Source organism: Dasypus novemcinctus, chromosome 10 (genome assembly GCF_030445035.2).
Source record: "Dasypus novemcinctus isolate mDasNov1 chromosome 10, mDasNov1.1.hap2, whole genome shotgun sequence".
In the NCBI taxonomy this organism is placed as follows: domain Eukaryota; kingdom Metazoa; phylum Chordata; class Mammalia; order Cingulata; family Dasypodidae; genus Dasypus; species Dasypus novemcinctus.
In genome coordinates this window covers 20,807,926-20,828,522 of record NC_080682.1, presented here as the reverse complement: position 1 = coordinate 20,828,522, position 20,597 = coordinate 20,807,926, and the positions used below count along the sequence as shown (strand labels likewise).

Sequence of the window (20,597 nt, the reverse complement as noted above, 5' to 3'; positions counted from 1 at the left end):
TTGGAATTAGATTGATGAAGGGTTCACTTCTTAGGCAGATAAACTTAGGCAAGTTGCTTAACCTTGATAAGCCTTGATTTTCTCATTTGTAAAATGATGGTGATATTATCTCCACTGTGGCATTTTAGAGGTTAGATAAGTCTAAAGTGCCTCTACTGTGATAGATGGTTGCTATTATTGGGCAGTGTTGAGCTATTGAATGCTTTTGGGCAGGATAGATACTGATGATGATAATTCATTCTTATTGAGTTTCTATGCCATACATTGTTTTAAGAACTGGATGTGTACTAATTTACAGTTATTATCCCCATTTTATACTTAAGGAAACAATGGCCTGGAGAGATTATATAACTTGTCCAAAGTCACTTAAGTGTACTGTACTTACAGAGCTGGGCTTTTTGAAGCCAGGCAGTCTGCTGCAGACCTATGCTTCTAATCACTATCCAGATTATGAAAACTTTATGAAGGTTCATTTGGCAGCAGTTCACAGGATAAATTTTAGAATTTTCAGTAAAAAAGAAAAAGGAAATCTTCAATTTATCATTATTATTTAATAATTACTGAATGACCATAAAATGCTAGTCTTTGTCAAGCATATAAAAAAACCTTCTTCATGATTGAAAGGTCTAAGAACATAAGAACATATTAAGGGTATCACTTAACCCAGAAAAAGAATACCTCTACATTCCTTTAATCAGGTTAGGTGTAAAAAGAGAATGCATGAACTATATTATCTTCAACTTGGAGTTTACAAGGAAATCAAGTTTTTTTCAGGCAAGACTTACTTTTCTTTACACAAGCTGTTATCTCCTCTTAATATATTGCGTGATTATTGGATTCATTTACCCTTCCCCTTAAGCCCACGTTATTTTAATTTGGTAATAAATCAGTAAACTGTTAGCCCAAACATTTAGTTTTTCTAAATAGCTCTTAATTCAATTAAATCAAAACAGTGAAACTGAGTTTACCTCTCATCATCTGCCCCCTCTCTCCACCCTCATCCCAGTGAACACATAGTAGTTATTTCTAGGATTTCTTTCTTTTTCCTTTCCTGACTTCTTTTGGGAAAATGCTTTAGGGTAGAAAGCAACAAACCTAACACTAGCAGGCAAAAAATCAGCCCTTTTCTCTTTCTCCACCCGGAAAAGAAAAGAGAGGGAGCGAAAACTCCACCATCAAAGAGAACTCTGGCTTAGGCATGAATTGTAAAATGCCCTTGTTCCCTCAGCCTGGCCCCCCTCAACACACCCCCCCCCCCCCCCCCCAGCTCTGCAGTAATACCTCGGAGATTGTATAAGCCTCTGCTTTAAATATAAATATATATAAAACTTCCCCCGGTTTTTCTCTCCTCCTCCTCTCTGTCTTTTTTTTTTAATTTCCTATAATAAAGTTTCCTATTGGATAAGGTCAGTTCCCTGATTTATGCCTGGCTCCTATTGGAAGCTCGGAGGGGCTGACATCACTTAGGAAAGTGAGGGGGTAGGGCTGCCAGATCAGTTTGTCACCACCCAGGCTTCCTTGCCTTTGGCTGGGTGCAACTTCCATTTTAGGTGTTGAATCTAAGAGAAAAAAAAAAGAGAGAGGGAGAGAGAGAAAGAAGAGCAAGAAAGATCCTGAAAGGAGGAAGAGGTGGCGAAAAATCAACTGCCTTGCTGGATTTGTCTTTCTCAGCACGTTGGCGAAGACTTGCGTTTTTTTCTTAAAGGATTGGTTTTTAGAACTCCACATTTGAGGTGTGTGCCTTTAAAAAAAAATGTGTGTACAGACGAGCAAAGGAGGATAAACCAGTCGAATTTTTGTCATACGGTAATTAGGGGAAATTTAAAAATGGGAGAGTCTGCTATGCTGACGGGTGACTTTTAAGCAATTATTTCTTCTTTCTACTTTTCAGTACTTTGGGGAATTTTGGCATTTTATTATATTTTAATAAGGTAAAACATGAGACCTAGAAGCAAACTTCTAGTCTTCTCAGGGAACTAAATAGATTCAGAGGGGTATATTTTGGTGTGTTCATTGATTTTAGATTTTTTTTTTCTAGAGTAAGTGAACATAAATCTTTTTTCAGAGCCCAAACCAAAAGTTGGTTTTTTGGCATGTTGCGTGTGGGCTGGGAAAGGAATTTGTCCGGGTCGGAAGCTAGTTATGCAGATGGTTCTTCATACGTTTGAAAACTTTTTTTTCTTTTTTTCTTTTAACTTTTATTGTTGGATTTGTGGAAATGGAAAGTTGCAGGGAGCTTTGCTGCTTAAATGGTGGTATTTTTTTTCTCCGGAGAGTTTGAACGGCCCAGATCAGTTTCAGCCCTGTTGTTTCTGGGTGGATCCCTCTTTTACTTTTCCAGGTGCGGTGGGTGGGAGCCTCAATCTCCCGAGATACAGCCTCCCTGCATTACCTTATAAAAGAAAACGAATGGATCCTTGTTAACTGAATTGCCATTCCCTTCTTTCTCTTAAAGCTACCCTCTGTAGCAAAGATTTATGGACGTGTTGTACATTAAATCTGCAAATATGATAACATTTTGGTTTGTCTACTTAAAGGGATAAAGAACTTCTAATCATGCTTTTTATTTTCAGTTCACCTGAGTAAAAGTGGCAACACACCTGAAAGTATTTTCAGCTTTATGCTTTCTAAATGGATTATGTAAGATTAGGTTAGGAGAAATCACTAATACGAACTTTAGTGTTTAAAGTGCGTTTGAGGAAGTTCATGGGGATATTATTTTAAAACCAAACTGGAAGTTGTTTTATAGAGGTGAGTGTTTTGTTTGGTTAGTTTACCATAAAATCAGAAATCTGTAAGAGCTGAAGACCCATGACTGCACTTTCATATTTTACATTTAATCTTAAGATTCGTTTTGTTTTGTTTTTGCAAATACATTCTTGCAAAGATAGATTCTAGATACCCAATTCATCAGTAGCAGAAAACTGGGATGTTTTCTTCCTCCTCCCTCTGAAAGTGGGAATCAGTTTGAAAATTAGAGTTGGGATAGATACTGCCCTAATTGTAACAAGATGGGCCTTAATGTGTAAACTGCTCATTAGCTTTAAACTGTTATGTATCTTTAATAATCCCTGATTCCACCCCCTTTCCTCCGCCAATTTTTTTTAGACTGTAACACTTCCTTTAATTTATTTTCTAGAAATGAGAGTATTTCTTGAAATATGATTGTATCCTTGTGAGTTTGTGACTTCGGGAGGAAACAGAACTTTGTTCTTTTTACTTTAGTTTATACAAGGGCTACAGTAAATTTTTAATGTCTCGATCTTAGAATTATAGCACACGTAGTTAAAAAGAAAGATAAAAGAGAACATGCACAGTCTATTGGGCTATAGTTCTTGTTTAAGACTTTCCAAATTTTCACATGTTCTCTCTGCCTTAACTCCAGCCTAGGAGGTTTCCTGAGTGGATCTTTGAAAGGTTGGTCCTGTTGCTGCCAGAGTGTCGGTTTCCCACTCAACCTTTAGGGGGAGGGATGAGGGAATCTGAAGGAGTACAAAGGCAGTTTGAAAATAGGTTCTGGATGACTGGGTGGTGATGATTCCGGTCCGGCTTTAAATACTGGGCTTTGTGTAGCTGCACTGAGCATCCCAGCTAGTGTCCAGGACCATTTCCACAAACTGAAGGCATTGTTTTGACTGGTGGTTTTGAGTGATGGAAGATTTGTCTTTTACCTCACCTCCAATAAATCGTTCAGGAAATATAGTAAGGGGTGGACATATGTAAATCTTTCATTGTTAATTTTTTTGGTTTGCTTATTTTGGTTTTGGGGTAAAGAATGACAAGTAAGTATGACTTGTGCATATTTTTCTCTGTGTTTGTTCCTATGTACTGTTGGTTTCTTTGTTATGTAAGTGAGGTCTGTGTTCCAGGTGTCTATCCCTTTTGAGGGAATGGAGTTCTAGTGCCTTTCTTAGGGTTCTAATTATGGAGAGTTAGAAGGGCTGGAACATGTTCTCTCACTATTGAAGATTTTAAAAATATAAAGCGCCAAGTAATTATAATCCAGCCTTCGGTTCATGAGGTAGTTGCTATCTGGGATGGGTGAGATAGGATGGATGCAGATAATTTAAGCATAGATCACTATCAATTGGAATAACAAAATGATTAGTTCTGTAAAATTTATTGCTTTCTATTTTGGTGCCTGGTGGACCCCTGTTAGTAATTTCCCCTCCCTCTCACTTTTAACTGTGTGCTAAGCATTTCATGTGCACTGTTTACCTAATTCCTCATAACAACTGGTTTTTAAGGAAACTGAGCCTCAGAAAAGCTAAGAGGTATGCTGAAAATCTCACTGATTGTAAGTGACTTTGGCCGGGACTAAATCCTGGTCTGACTAACTACAAAGTCCATGGACTTAAGCACTAATACATTGCCATTCTCTAGAGAGAATGAGAAAAACAGCCAGAACTAAAATGAGCCCTTGCTAGAGGCATGAGTGTTTCATCTTGGGCAGGGTTGGTCCTCACTTACAATCCCCATACCTCCCCTCATGTTGGGGTAATGCATGTGAAAGATGAGTTTTCCTTAAAGCTCATGGGGAGCTGGATATACTAGAATGAGTGTTATTTTAATCTTTAGAACAGGGATGTTCCCATATGCATGCCATTGCTTTCCTATTTCTTAAACTTACTGGAAATAACCTAAACTGTATTTGCTTGTGAGTGAAATTTCTTTTTCCAGTGAATTTTCAGATATGTAGTTTGGAATGATATTGCCACCTAGCAGGTAAATTTTATTGTAATAGTTTACTTTTGTCTTTCCCACTAGACTGTGAGCTACCTGAGTGTAGGTGCTGTCTTAACTCTATCCTTTTAGCGCCTTAGTGTCTGGTATACAGTGAGGTGCCCTCAGTAAGCCTTGGTTAAATAAGGCACTTGAGAATCAGTGAGGGATTGTGGGGAAGTCTGAAATGCAGTTAAAATAGGAAGAAAACAAGATAGATGAATAAAATCTCAATGTAATTTTGAAACTTGAAGGCTGTAGTTTCAACCTTTTCTGCATCTCTTCCTTTCCATTTTTAAGCAAAATTTCTGGAAATAATTGAAGATTTTAAGTTTAAATTTATTCCTTTTTCCTTCCTGGGAAATGGTGGAAAGAATTTTGTGAAAAATGGTGATCCTAGTCAGTTCATGTCATAATATAGGAAGGTGTTAGTATACTACCGGATCATTCAACCAGTGATAACTTGATATGTAGTCATTTTATAAGGGAGGTTAACTGGTTGCCCCGAACATTGGGACAGCAGCACTGAAGTGTTGCTTTCAGCTTTGTTGGAAAGTTCTTTGTTGGTTTTTACATCTGGTAATACAAGTATAAAAAGTTTGACTGGTTAGTTGTGAATGTCAGTGTTTCAAGGAAATTAATTATGTTTGGATGTCATTGTATTTTTTTTGTCACTGCTTCAGCTGTGAAACTTTAGGAGATTTTGGTCATGAAGTATATTGGGAAATTTATGAGTTTAAGCACCTGCATTATTTTTCATGGGTAACTTAGAATAGTAACAGAAAACTTGCCTAAAAGAATGAAGTGTAGGTAAGTAGGATGTGTATAACTACATGTATTCTTTCATGTTCTCTTCCCTTGCAGAAGGGGTTAAATGCCACATGAAACTGAAAATAGCAATTGCTCTGCTTACATGCAGCTGCCTTCCAGATTTCCAATAGAGTACTGATACAGTCTGGCAGGGAGATTATATGAAAGGAAGAACTACTGTTCTGGTTGAAACTATCAAGGGGAAATAAGGGTATGGAGTGATTTGTATTTAGGTGTGTTGTTGTATAATATGCTTTTTGGAAGTAATTTATTTCCCTTAATTCTGTTGTTCATTATTAAATATTAAGCACAGAGAATGGGGCTCACACTTAATTATTCTGCTTCAGGGATAGTGTTCCCCATTTTAAGGGTCACTTCTTCTCCAGGCTGACTGCAGTGATGTGGGCAATTTAGATTGAGCATATGATGAAAACATTATACGGACCCAAAGAGTTTTCTTACCTTAAAGTCTCCTTTGCTGTCCATAGAGGTAATAGGTAATTTGGTCATTGCTTTCACAAACATGGTCTATTATATGATGATAAAGGCAATTTTTAACTTTTTGTTTTGAAAAAATTTCAAGCTTCATTTAAGTTACTAAAATAGCACAACTTCTTCATTCACCTAGATATCACTTGTTAACATTTGGACACATATGCTTTTTTATTCTATATTTTTTTGATCAGTGCACTGACCAAATGGGGAATTTCCAAACTGAGAGTTCCACAAATGTATGGAGAGGCAGGGCTCTGAATAAGCTTATACAATTAAGTGGTTAAAAACAGGGATTCTGGACTCAGACTGCCTGGGTTTGGATGTTGCTCTGCCATTCACTAGCTGTGTAACTTTGGATAAATTGTTGAATTGTTCTGTCTTGGTCTCCTTATCCGTAAAATGGGGATTGTAATATCAACCCATCTCATGGGATTGTTGTAATGATTAAGTGATTTAATATATGTAAAAATCATAGAAGAGTGCCTAGTTCATAGTAATACCTTATAGCTGTTAGAGTGCTTTCAGTGAATTCAAACATCATTTGCCATTTGGACTAAATACCCTTAAAGTCTCTAAAAACATGAAATATAGATGCTTATATTACAGAATAAGTGGGGTTCTTAGATGGATATAAGCTAACTTTTTTTTAATGGGAAAAAAGTGTCTTTCGTAGTAGGTAACATTAAGGAGTTGTGTGGGCAAGGATGTCCAAAATAAGGGTGGTGTGGGAATGGATGACTTTATAAAGTGAGGTGTGTGTGTGAGTGGAGGAAGGGGGAGGATAAACAGGTAGCAAGGCTTGAATATTTTACAGTACTTTAGAGACTTTGATCCTATCCTTTAGGGGAATAAAACAACAGCAGCAATAGAAGTTTCTGCCACATTTTTCTATCTATAAGAAACAGAACTTTAGCATTTAAGGGTAAACTTTCTTTAATTCATTCAGAGAATGGATTGAAAAGACTTTGGGTTTATAAATCTTGATTTTGGACTGGATTCTTTACCTCAAATTTCACTTATCTAAGCAGGATTTTGTAGGATAACATTCAGTTATGAATAGTTGTAGAAGAAAGAGTTATAGAAATAAGGCAATCTTTGTTGTTCCTTTTCTTGAAATAAGCTTCTCTCTTTTGTGTTCAGGAAACCTCATTCTATATTTGTAGCCCTTATTTATGGATATTTGTACAACTGAACAAATTTTGAGTTCTTGAATGCTCCCTGTGAGAAGGGGAGCTGCTTCTAAGAAAGTGGTGTGCTGTCATATGTGGAAAAGCTAAACTGTGACCTGTGGGAAATAGGTGTGTGTAAAATGCTGTCTTGCTAGACACTTGTAGATTTCTCCTGGCCTAAGATATTTCTTCTTTTTTCCTCCCTCCCTTCCTTTATACTAAATAACCCATGAAACTAGTGTTCTGAACAGTATTGAAACTACTTTCTATTGGTACTCCATAGCTTCTACTGTAGACTCCTCTACCCGGCTCCCCTCCATTTTTTTTTTTTTTTTAACTCACATTTGCCCCTATTGATTCTTCTACATTTTCTCAGTTTTGTATGCTTGCCTGTTCTCTGTGGTGTCTCCCTTTGCTCTTGGCCTTCCTTATCCTTTTTTTGTCTTAGGTTTGTGTCTTCCTGGGCATCGCTTTGTCTCCCTAACACTTTTTTTGGTCTTTATTTTTTTAATATTACACCCAAAAAATATTAGGTCCCCATATACCCCCCAACCCCCGCACCCCATTCCTCCCCCCATAGCAACAATCTCCTCCATCATCATGAGACATTCACTGCACCTGGTGAATACATCTCAGCGCACCCTGCACCTCATGGTCAATGGTCCACACCACAGCCCACACTCTCCCACGTTCCATCCAGTGGGCCATGTGTCTCCCTAACACTTCATATAGAAAACGTTTCAGATTCTAATTTTAGAATAAATGGTACTCATGTGCTAAAGGTAGAAGTATTAGGATACTGCTTCTGGTTTATTTCACTTAAATCTAGATTAGGATTATAACAGTTGTAATCTAAGAATGACTCTTCTAGTAAGAAGAATGATATATTTTAGTAATTCAGATTAGTTTTTGTCTTTTTCCGACCTCATCCACATTTACTAACAGTTATTTACTTTCTGTTCAATTAATAGTAGAGCAAAATAAATTTACTTTCCCTAGAGTAAATGGTCATTAGTGTATGTGCTTCCTTCCCCATGTTCTGTATTGGAATGCAGTAGCACTTTGGGAGGTCTCTTTGTGGAGCGAACACATTTTTGTTTTAGAGAACTTACATTTTAAGAAACCAAAATATATTCTGATAGTTGAAGGTATAAGACATTGTTATAGAAACTAGGTCATTCTTTCAGTGCCTTTTATCAAAGTACCTGTAGTTCCTATTCCATTGCAGTGAAGTGAGTCTCATTGAAATGAAGTAGTTTGTGTATATTCAGCACCACTTTTAAAATAGAATGGTCTATTTTAAAAGAGAAATAGGTGCCAATCTGATTTCTTTCCACTGCTTCTTTGTTGGAATGGGGGAAGTTCTGTAACCTCTCTGTTCTGCTCTCCATTGACTGTTTTGTAAACGAGGGCATAGTTGGCCTTGAATGTTGACTCTGCCAAGGATTAGAATCAAACTAGCAGATAAGGCTACTGTAGACCCTAATTCATATTCCTAAGATTACAATTTAAAAAAAAGTATAGGAAAAAACTGAGACAAAATTGATCAAATTCTAAAATTTAACTTTTTGTTTTCATTGAAAAACAAGACATCTTCATTCAGAATCTGTTCGCCTGCAGTGTGCAATGCACACTGGAGTGCAACAATAAACCAAACAGACCTAATACTTGTCCTCACAGAGTTTATATTCTAGTTGGAAGAGACAAATAATAAATAACCAAGTACATACATAGTTTGTTAGAATGTGATAATGCTTTTCAGAAAAAATAAATAGAATCAGGAGAATGGAAGGTAATGCTGGGTGGGAATGAGGTTATTATATATAGAGAGGTAAGGGAAGACTGTCTCACTAAGAAGGTAAAGTTGATAGAGACCTAAAAGAAATAGGGGATTTAATAATATGCAAATGAGAAGGAGTAGGAAGTGCAAAGGCCCTGAGGCTGGTTGTTTCCAGTGACCTTGGGAGGTGGGAATAAAGTAGGAACCTCTGGGGTCCGTGATGTGTATTGGGTGGGGAGAGAGAGGGAAATGGGATAATGTAGGGCCTTGTTGTGTGCAAGTACAAAGAAAAGTCTCTTCTTCACGTCAGACCCCAGAGAGAACAGCTGTTACCAATTTCTTGTGTATCTTAAAAAGGGATTGATAGCACCTGACCAACATCCATTGTTTTCCCCACTGCAGAAATTTCATGTGCATATAGTCAGCAAGTAATTTGCATAATAGACTGCATAGGTTGATGACCTTGTCTTGGGAAATGAGAAAAATAGTAGGCAACTACTTGGTATAAGCTTTTTGTGTTTGGGGAATGAGATGAGATGGAAAATTTTCAGCCCTGGAGAAACATTTCTCCACCTTCTAATCTACAGAGTGAACCTTCTATCAATAAAGAGGAGTGACAGCCTAGACTGTGTATAATTTACTTTTGATTAAAAAAAAAAATCTCCCCATCTTCCCCCCTCCCCTTTGTTGTTTTGTGCTCACCGTCTGATCTCTCTGTCCATTCACTGTGTGTTCTTCTGTGTCTGCTTGTTGTCTTCTCTTTAGGTGGCACCAGGAACCAATCCTGGGACCTCCCAGGGTGGGAGAGAGGTGCTCTACATCTTGTACCACCCCAGCTCCCTGGTGTGCTGTGTCTCTCGTTGTCCCTCCTCTGTGTCTCTTTGTTGCGTCAGCTTGCTGTGCCAGCTCTCTGCGCGGGTCAGCACTCCTGCATGGGCCAGCACTCCATGTGGGCCAGCTCGCCTTCACCAGGAAGCCCCAGGAATTGAATCCTGGACCTATGTGGTAGACGGGAGCCCAATTGCTTGAGCCACATCCGCTTCCCATAATTTTCTTTTGAGTACAACATTTGTTGGTTTGGTTTACATGCTTTTGACCAACTGTTGTGCTTCACTGCTTCATTTCCTGTTGCTCATTTGACTAAAGAACTATTGCTTCCCCAAAGCTTTAATTTTGGGATTTACGTTTCGGCAACTGGTTTGTAGGTTACCTTATCTATATTCTGTCATGTACTTCCAGGGAGATGATCAACCATGATAACTGAGTGTGTGTTACTGTTTTCCTTTTCCATGTGTATGTTAGGAAGTAGGGGTTATTAAAGCATATACTGAAACTCTTGGCCTGGATGACTTTGGTTGGGGTTGAGGAAGAAGCACCAGTTATTTAATGATTGATGCTCAATGGCAGCCCCTTATGGGAATGCAAAAGGATATTTGATTACCAGAGTACTTGTGTCTTGAATCATCCACTCTTACTTTGTCACTCATGACTTCTGGTTTAGTTACTCTTGTCCCTCAGTGAAAGAGTCTCTTTGTCTCCTACTTTCTTTCTTACTTTGGACTTTAGTCTTGAAACTGTACCTGGTTACCCTCTGTTCTTCCCTTTAAGTAGACCTACCTTGTTGTCATCTGGCTGCTTAATATTGTCCTTGGGAGATGACTTATATCAGGAAATATATTTTTTTCCTTTCAACCTCTTCTCTTTTTGGTCAGGTAATTGTATCATCTTGCATAGGAAATAGTCCAGTCAATGACAGATACCCCAAAATTTTGAAGTTGCTTTAAATGAGTGTTTTATGTGTATTACTTCACCATTTATAGATGGGGTTGGGGTATTTGTAGTTATCTCGAGAGCATGTCTTAATGCCATTCTTTCCTAAACCTTCAGTGATGTATGCTTCCTTGTGGAAATATATCTCTTTATGGTTCTTCTACAGACATTTCGCTATTCATTTTCTCTTTCTCAAACTTGAAGTTAAAGTGAATCGCTTAGATAAGTGTCAGTTAACACTTGAATCCAGAGTTTCTGATTATTTCTATTATATTGAGCTAGAATTATCTAGAGACTTAAATGCTAAATTTTGAGTTTTTGGGGGACAATATGGAATCAGTTTGAAAATTTGGTACAGCTTTTTGTTCCTTAGAGGAAAATTTAACTCTGATGTTTTAAAAATTAATCTGGTCATCTAATCTGCAGTGTAAATAAGGATATGCTTCAATGTAACAATCAGGATACCAAAGAAGACAGTGCTGACATGTGATACAGTTCTCTGCAGTGCTTTGGTAATTTCTTTTAGAGGGTCTGAGTCTAGAATATAGAATTTAGTACTATGTAATTCCAGTCATCCTCATATTTATATGCATGCTTTCAAAGAACCTCTAATCCAGACTGAATGAAAAACTAAGCTGTTTGGTGAGCAGTAAAACATGCTCAGATCATGTATTTTGTAACTAGTATCTTTCTTGCAAGGAATGGGGTGGTCAGAGGGATGTCAGTGAAAGAGGTCAGTACAATAGTTCTCGACACTATCAGAATCACTTTGAAATAAAACACACACACACACACACAAACACAAAAAGAACCACTTTGAGGGCTTTTAATTTATTTTATTTTTTTTGAGGGCTTTTTAACAACAGGGATTCTCAGACTTCCTCACCGGAGATTGAGGTGTAGGGGAACAGGGAGGTGGATTTGGGAGACTGTATTTTTTTTATTTTTTATTTTTTAAATCTCCCCAGGTTATTCTGATCAGTCAGGTTTGAGGACTATAAAACTTGAACATTTGAGTTAAGCTCCATAGGTTTGTGATTTCTCAAGTGGATGGTTATTTTAATTAGTATAAAACATAGAGAAGAGTAGTCCATGGTAGTAGACATGTTGAAAAGGTGGCTAATTTGAAGTGACTTTTTCTGCCTCTATATTCTGTATTGTTTTGGAATTACAGATGTCACTGCCTGATTTGGGGGTTATACTAGCACTTAGCGTAGTATGAAGGACTTCCCTATTAGGGGATGCGAAACTTTTAGAATGTATCTCCTTTTCCCTTCTCCATTTTGAATTTGTGGAGCAGATTCAGGAGAGGATGTTAGCATTGAAACTCAGCTGGACAATTTGTTTAAAACTTGACAGGAAGGGCCAATGTCATTTCCTGTCTGAAAAGGAAGTACTGGCTTCCTTCCCTTCCTCCTTGGCTAACTCTGGCCAATTTGGGATATGGGTGGAGGAGGGGCTGGTTATATTAGCACTCTTAACTAGTTATCATGACTTGGGAAATCCTGTTACTGTCAGTGGTCAAGTGTGGCTGCAGAGGGGAGTGTGGATGTAGCTCAAGTGATTGATGTCTGTTTCCCATGTGTGAGGTCCTAGGTTCCATCCCTCATACCTCCGAAAAACAAAAACAAAACAAACAAAACCATCTCTCTCATTGAGGAGCAGATGTAGCTCAGTTGTTGAGTGCCTGCTCCTCATGTACAAGTTCCTGGGTTCAATCCCTGGTACCTCCTGAAAAAAAAGTGTGGCCACATAACATTCGCATCCTTCTCTCCTTACTTGAAACATCAGAGACTCCTGCCGTGTGGGTTCTTGTCTTCTTGTCCTTATGGAGCACCTGTATTAAGTTTGGCTGTTGGAGTCCAGGAAGCCTTCTAATCTACCAGAGATCTTACACTTAACCTTACACACCTCCCCAGTATTCCCTGACATTTGAAAACAGATCAGGGGGTAGTAGGGAAGAAACTGAAAACTTGGGTACTGAGGGGGAGGTAGGTTGGAGAAAGGTGAACATTTATTGGACACAGGGGAGGGAATGACAAAGGTTTCTTATTTTTAAACCAAGCCAAGAAAGCATACCTTCTAAGCGGGGCCAGTTGGCACTCTTCCTGCTATTTTAGTCCAGGCTTTTTCCTACTACTGACCAGTCAGTTGTATTGTGTTTGATGTGAATTTCAACTGTGGTCTCTTGAGTGGGGGAGGAAAGTGGTGGAAACAGCTGGTGCCTTCATAAAGCCATCTTAGTTATGCTTTTTTTCAGAGTGGTTGAGAGTAGGGAATGGAGATTGAGGGTTTGAGGACGAATTGAATGTGTGTTAGCAGAGTCCCAGCAACTCTTATTAGTGGAATTGGATTCTCAGGCACCCTTAATACTACATGGGATGTTGACTAGTTGGAATGTAGTTAAACCTTTCCCAGTCACATTCTTTTTCTGACATCCTTCCCTCTAATTCTTTCTTAGATAGCAAAGCAGACTCATGCTTTTCCAACCATGGGTCCCTCCAGTGAGTTTCTCCTTTCCCGTTCGTTATTCCTTTGCTTGAGTTTTCTAAATATGTCTCTGCAAATAGACAGAGATACAATTAGAACCAGGACATCTGGTGAAGTCATGGTGAATTGTAACTGATTGGCTCTACTCGTGTCTCTGCCACCCTCACATACCAGGGTGACTATATTTCTGCGTCAGCACTCCCTTTCTGTCTACCTGCTCAATTTGAGGCAGGAAAACTGGCAGACATCCTTTTGGAGCAGGAGCAACATTGATAGGGATGCGTTTAGTGCCTTCTACAACCCTCTTTTTTTTTTTTTTTTTCCAAATGTCTCAGAAAACTTTTCCCTACTAAACTCCACTATTTTCATCTTTTTGTATATCTTTTTGTGTATCTGCCCTGCACACTGCACTTAATTGATTTATTTGAGCTGGGCTATGAATGAGGGAGAATTGCATACCAATTTTAAGTTTTCAGATATTCTTGAGAGAGAAGAGGAGTTAATCTGATTTGGTGCTGGATAAAACGTCTTAAACTATTGTTTTCATGAACTTGCATAATAGAGTCTGCAGTGACTAGGCCTTGCTCTTGAAGTTTTGATTTGAAACACTGTGTTAAACATTCGCTTCTCTATTCAGCCTTATTTTGTTTATTCCTGTCTTACCCACTTCCACCTGTTTATATCAGATCCAGATATGGACTGATTGTTTCCAAGTTGTGCTGTTTCAGACTTCTGTATCCTTTGCTGCCTACATCAAGGTTCAGCCTGGAGTACTTTTGGTAGGTCTAAGCTTATCAAATAAGAAGGAGAAAGAAAGTGAGGACAAAAGATGAGAAAGGATAACATATTAGCTAGTTGCCTGGAATGTACCCTAGTTGGAGAACTCTGTGCTGAACCTTGTGCAGTTTTATGGACAAGGAATTAAGCCCTTTGGGCAAGTCACTTTGGATTTCAAGAATCTGACTAATAGAATTTAGCTTCTATCTGCTTCTGTGCTTCTGGGGTTAGAGGGTAACTTCCAGTGGGCTTGTACAAGATAATAGAAAAATTTATTATATCTCCCATTCTTGGAGTCAGCTGAAGACTCTTATTTGGAAGGGAGGCATTCTTTGCTGCCTGGGTTCCAGATCTTCAGCTCTTGATCTGCTTTTGGGTTCAGGGGCTGAAGTATAGAAGCAGGAAAAGCTGAGGTTGTTGTCTTGACCTCTTTGCCACCAAAGCTACTCTGCAATTCCTAGTGGTTCTCTTCTCTTTCTCTAGGGACAGCAGGGAACTTTGCTCCCAGACCTGATAAGCTGGTGCTGGTGTGTCTCTTTGTAGGGTGGAGTCTGCTGCCTTTGTTTGTTCTCTGTGAGGCCTTAGGAGTCAACTTTATGCTTGTGGAGAAAAGAGGATAGACTTTGAAAACTGGAAATGGGTGATAGAGGTGACAGAGAGTTATCCTAAAGTAGTTCTCGAGGTGGGACTTTTCCATTGGTTGAATTCAGGTTGGTGATCAGATTGCCATGATGAAGCTTTCTTGGCCAGATTGCCATGATGAAGCTTTCTTGGCGATGTATCACAAGTAGCTGAACTGAATGTAACAGCATCAGTAGCTTTAAAATAGCCAGTGCCGTGTCTCCAAACTAAAGATACTTGCCGAGTAAGAATCTTAAAAATCCCCTCAGCCCCTCCAAACTCTTAGATCCACACACAATATCTTTCTGCTGATTGTTAAAGGCCTGAGCTTTGTCCTATGTAATGTTGGCTTGGGGCAGGGAGGAGGGTTGTTTTCCCCTGAACATGATAAGGAGCTGAGCGGGGCAAAGTGGGAGCTCTGGCTGGTGATTGGTAGACAGGATGCCCTGGAATGCTGTTGGCCTGCAGCCCAGAATCCAGCACTTTGTGTTTGTTTGTTTCTGGGAGACTGTGGTCTGGTGCTACTGACAGGAAGTGAGAAAGCTGGGAGTGGGGGAACGGAGAGGGGTGATGTCTTTGTGGTTCTCCTGTGAAATCTCTTTGTCCCTGGAGAGCAGCTCTGCTACAGAGCTCTACTGAGAAGAGAGCAGTCTTTGTGTATGCAATGGGTTTCAGCGCATCTAGCTATTCTGAGGGATTAAGGAGAGTGTGAATTCTTACTGTGGCCTTTTGCGCCTTAGCACTTGAGTTATATAAATGGCCTCGATCTCTTAGCATTGGAAATCTCACTGAATTTTGTTTGCTGTTGTTATTTATGGATCTCTGAGGTTTAATTAAAGGGATTTCAGAAGGAGGTCTATATTAATGTTTATTCATTGTATATACTGCACATACCTTCATGGGGACAACTAAATGGGACAAAAAGAAATAGGCAACGCTGAGCCCTGGATTTTAGGTCTCATCTTACTAATTGACACCCTGCTACCTACAGAGCAGGAGAAACCTACCCAATCTTTGATTTCTGTATTGGGAGGTACTAGCAGTTCTCAAATGTTAGTACAAGGAGATGGTTGGTAGTTTCCTGGGATTTTATTCCTATGTCTAGACTGAAGTGGCACCTGTAGCACTCCCAGCCCTCCCCATCCCCCCTTCTCCCTTGTTTTGTATTTTCTCTGCCCTCCATCCCAGCTGTGAAACAGACATCTCTTCTCACTTTGCGGATTGGGTGGCCGAGTTCTCAATTTCTTGCCAAGCTGGCTAGTCCCTGAGCACACACACAAACCCGCCTTTGATTGCTCAGGAGGACAGCTGCCCCAGAGGCAGATTGCTAACATACCGCTAGAACAATCCCTCCCCTCTGTTCTGATGCTGGCTAGCACAATCTTCCCTCCTTCTAGTTCCTTCTATTTCCCACCCCAACTCTGATCTCTGCTTTTGTTTTTTTTAAAATACGGATTAAAAATGAGAATATGGATTCATGATTATATTTTCTTTCCTGGGGTAGGTATATGTGTTTGTGATCAGAGAATGTGACATGAATCTAGATTTCTGTAGCAGACTTGCCAGTGGAGAGGGAGGTGATTTGTGCAAAGTACTACCTTTTGTTCCTAGTACCTTCCCTGCTCCATATTTGTTCCTTATGAAAGGGGACATCTGAGGCAGATTGTAAGCTACTTTTACTCCTTAATGTGAAGGTCCAGACCCAAAGGTCTACCTGGTTCCACTCCATCCCCTCTATTTGCCGCCACCCCTCAAGTTTACTTTGAGTCAAATTCTCTGAGTTAGGATGACTTTTGACCACAGGAAGGATGGAGAGTTCATACTCATTTCACTGTATCAAGGAGAAGAAACATAGACTTGGAGTGGAACTGATGCATTTCCACTGCTTTCTAGTTAGCTATATGACCTTAGGCAAGATACTAAATACTTGATGTACAGTTTACTCATCTATAAAAAAGGGTCAACATTAGCTCATAGGAGAGGATTATGTTTGATAATTTATAGGGGGAGATCAATAATTCATAATTCCCAACTTTCCTTCCCCTTTTAAGGTTGGATTTTTTACTTGTATTTTTTTTCAGAAAGAAACACTTTCAGCTGTCTCTCCTGTAGTTGAAATGGGGTCTGATTGATTTCTTCACACCTTCTCTTTGTTGCTTGTGCCCAAACTCAGTCTAATAGAGAATTCTTTTTGGTCTGTTTGAGGAAGTGGGACTGAGTTAATATGACTCAGTTACATGCTTTCAACTTTTCTAAGTTATCTTCAAATGATGGGCAAAGAGTTCGGGAGAGTGCCATAGAAAGAAACTAAGGGGGTTTGATGAATAGCCGCTTCTTTTTAAAAGGAATGTGAGCCCAAACAGTTGGGTAACCTCTAGTAAACCCTAAGGTAAAGCTTCTTTTCCATGATTTTTTCCCCCAGTCCAGGGTAGGAAGGGGTATAAGGTGGCCTAGTTATTTTTAGAATTTCTGTTTTATGACATGAGTTAAACTGTATAGTACTTGCCCATTTTGTTTAGATTTTTCTCATTTTCTATTGTATACCTGATCTCCCTGGCATTTTCTCCTAGTAGGAAGGAGAAAGGCATTTGGCCTCTCCCCTTCCTCTAGCCAGACACCTCCCTCGAGTTTTGCCCCTCCCTCTTATCTTTGTTTCCTTATTGGTCTTTCCCTAAAGTCTTGCTTTCTCCTTATAAGGCTAGATGAGGTGTCTTTGGCAAGGTTGCTACTGGGACTCAGGTAAGTAACTCTGTGTCTCAGTCTTTCTCAAGATTGAGAGAAAATTCAGTGTTATCTGTCCTGCTGGAGGACCTTGGAGAGACACGTGGGTAATGGGGGAGGAGAAAGAGGCAGCCTGGCCTGAGAGATCAGAAGGACTCGTTAGACCAGTCCTGTGTGTGTGTCATGCATGCTCCAGGGAGAAGCAGGTTTTGTTTCTTTCCATAGCCTTTCCATTCTGGGCCCCCTCTCTAGCTGAGAACCACACCCTTCCTTTGCTTCAAAGTCAGCCCAGCATTTAGCCATTTTAGTATGTTTTGGTTTGGGGTGTTGGTGGTGGTTCCTGTAATACTTAGGAAGGGAAAAGAGAGCAAGAAGAATGTTCCATCTGGTTTCCGAATTGAGGAAGTCATGGTGGTGGTGGTGGTTTTTTATATTTTATTTTTATTTTTTGCTAAGTCAGTAAAAACTAAATCTTGGCAAATAACTTTGGGTCAGGATTATAAAACGGAAGAAAGTTTAAGATGCTCTGTGAAGCTATAGAGATTGCCTGCTCAAACTTTTTAACACGTATTTTTAAAAAAATTTTATTTGTTTATTTTAAAATTCTTTCTTTACTCCGAAAATACTATGCATCACTTTTTCCTAAGAGGAGGGTAATTTGCCCAGAGACTCCTTATCAGAGGAATTCATAGTAGATACAGTGATACCCAATTTGCCTTGCTTTCCTGTAAGACGTCTTCAGTCAGCATTTTTGTTGCTTTAAATGGAGAAGCTAGGCCTGACAAAAAGCAGATGATCCACAAGGAAGCAGAGAAACTGCCTACACCAAAATCGAGGCCAGTTCCAGAATATACGTGGCTGATAGTGCAAATGGATGATTCTTTTGTGACTCACAGAAGTTCTCAGTTCAGATGAGATTATGAAGTCAGCACAGCCTTCTCTTTAGGTTTTATGCGAATTAGGTCTGGGAATTTGAGGATTCCAGTGGAAGTGAGTCTTCCCAATGAAGGGAGAAGTTACTGGAATTGTTCTGACTGAGCTTTAGACAGCAGAACATCAAGTGGGGGGGGAGGGGAGGGGTGAAGTGCTTAGACTTTGGACTCTGCTTCAAGCACTCCTTGTGATAAGCAGCCACAGAAAAGCTATTGACACAACCTTTGGTTTAGAAATGGAATGAAAATTTTCTGTGTATAAGGAGTTGAACAGGAATAATTGCTTTAAATTTTGGGATAAACATCAGTTAAGACAAAAGGCATTTTGGAGGAACATTTAGGTACCTATAGGACTCATGTTTATGGTGTTTCAGGTATGATGTTTTATTGATTGGTGTAGTACTCCTCAGTAGGAGGCTCAGTGCACTTTTAGAAAAGCTATTTGAAATCCCACAATGATATAGAAATGGAGTTTTGCCTATCGGTTCTTTTATAGGGAGACTGTATATTTGTGATATTGGTTTTGATTTTATAATGAAAAAATTGGAAGAAAGGAGGAGGCCTTTGGGGCTGGCTATGGAAGATAGAAATTCTCTCTCAAGAACCCAAAGACTTTTGGTGAGTTCAGAGTTCTCTGTCTCAGGAAAAAAAATTTCCTCTTTTTGCAGTAAGGTCTCCCAGCTGGCTTTTGGTGGATCCAGGACTTAAACCCCAGTCTTTTGACCCCTGGTCTGGAATTTTGTTTTTCCTTTCACGAGTGTAAAGGAGTAGTTTATAGGGCTTGTAGTTTACCGGGCTGAGGAAATGGGAGAGAGGAGCACGAGACTACATCTGTTTATTCAAGAGCCTTCCCACAATGTCAAAACTCTAGTCCTTTGTGCTAGCTTTTTGTAGTAATATTTATAGTAGTAACATGCATCAAGACATTTTTCTAAGCACTTTATATGGACTGTCATTTAATCATCACAACCACCTTATATATTTTTATTTCCCCGTTTTATAGGAAAGAAAACTGAGTTTTAGAGTGATTACGTTGTAATTTGCCAAAGTCATATGGCTAAGCATTGGAACTGGAATTTGAACTCAGTCTGATTTCATATTCTATATTCTTTTTTTTTTTTTTTAATTAAGCTACTACTTTATTAATGGGTTGACAGAATGATATACAAACAGTAAATAGTTTAGGGTTGGGTATGTAGAAAGCAAAAAACCATTTTAATAAACCAGTGGTAAGCCCCAAACCAGAATAAGCCACATTAATTTGCCATACTCTGAACTGAAATTAAAATAAAATAAAATAAAAATACACTTTCTTTAGGGAATGTCCAACTTTCAGAGCTACATTGCCTTAAGGCAGAAGCCTAAAAATTCACTTTCCTACTTCCTAGAGAGATAGGGCACCACCAGCAAATGACCTTGGTTCCCTCCATTAGAGACCACAAAGATCTTGGTTCAGAAGTGAGAAATATAAGAGCATGGGCTCAAGTGGATTCCTTTTGACTGTGTGAGGGGGCAGTGAAGGTATTTCCATACTCTATATTCTTAACCTCTTAAGAATTATAATTCCAAATTGTGTTTCTGCCACCAGTTTGCAGTAGAACAAACCTTCATTTCAGGGATTGTGCTGTTGGTAAATGATTTTCACCCTGCTACCTGGTTGGCATTGTCCAACATTTGGTCCTTTTGGGTATTTGATTCAGCTTAACTTGTTTTGGTTTGGAGTTCTACAGAAGAGACTGAATTTTAATTGTTGTCATTGCTTAAATGAGGGAGACTGTGTAATAGTAGGAAGGTTTTTCTGGTGTGTGAGATACAGTAATATAGGACCTGTGGCTTATTAAGAGTAAAACTAGTTATTAGAGATAACACAGTAGTCCTAGGAGAATAGCAAGATTCACTTTGTGTGTCCTTTTCACTTTGGAAGTTCCTCAATGGTCTTTTTGTGGTGAGAACAGGTATAATCCATTTAAAAATAGTAAGAGGAAAACCTGGAAAGGTGTTGGCCTGACTCTGTCAAAGTCAGTTAATGGTTTGCAGACTTTGGTCTAGCATAATCTTTTTATGATGTGGATGACATAGAGAGGAATCTTTCCTCAAATCTCTGAGCTATGAGGCCATTTACTCTAGCTTGCCTAACAGCTTTATTCTTTCCCCCAACTCTTGCTTCCTCCCATTTTTTCCTTCCTCCCATTTATATCTTATATCTAGACATTATGAATAGCTCTTAAGCCTAAAGAAAGTTGGAAACCTTTTCTTTTCACCTTTTCCTATGATGGTTGGGAAGAAACCTCTAAGGGTTTTATTTATCCA

The 20,597-nt window shown here is 39.1% G+C and overlaps 1 protein-coding gene across 19 annotated transcripts in view; it reads left to right on the top strand.

Moving 5' to 3' along the window:
- The first annotated feature begins 1,473 nt into the window (after nucleotides 1-1,473).
- The window catches only part of CTNND1 (catenin delta 1), a 59,780-nt gene continuing 40,656 nt past the window's right edge, over nucleotides 1,474-20,597 (top strand). For 5 of the 19 annotated variants that reach the window (XM_058305400.2, XM_004471048.5, XM_023592436.3 and 2 more), the window contains exon 1: nucleotides 1,496-1,733. The gene's annotated coding sequence lies outside the window, so the exon portion shown is untranslated. Of the gene's footprint in view, nucleotides 1,807-3,494; nucleotides 3,783-20,597 lie in introns of those variants that run through there. The other 14 variants (XM_058305406.2, XM_058305401.2, XM_012530059.4 and 11 more) reach the window with 11 other exon arrangements.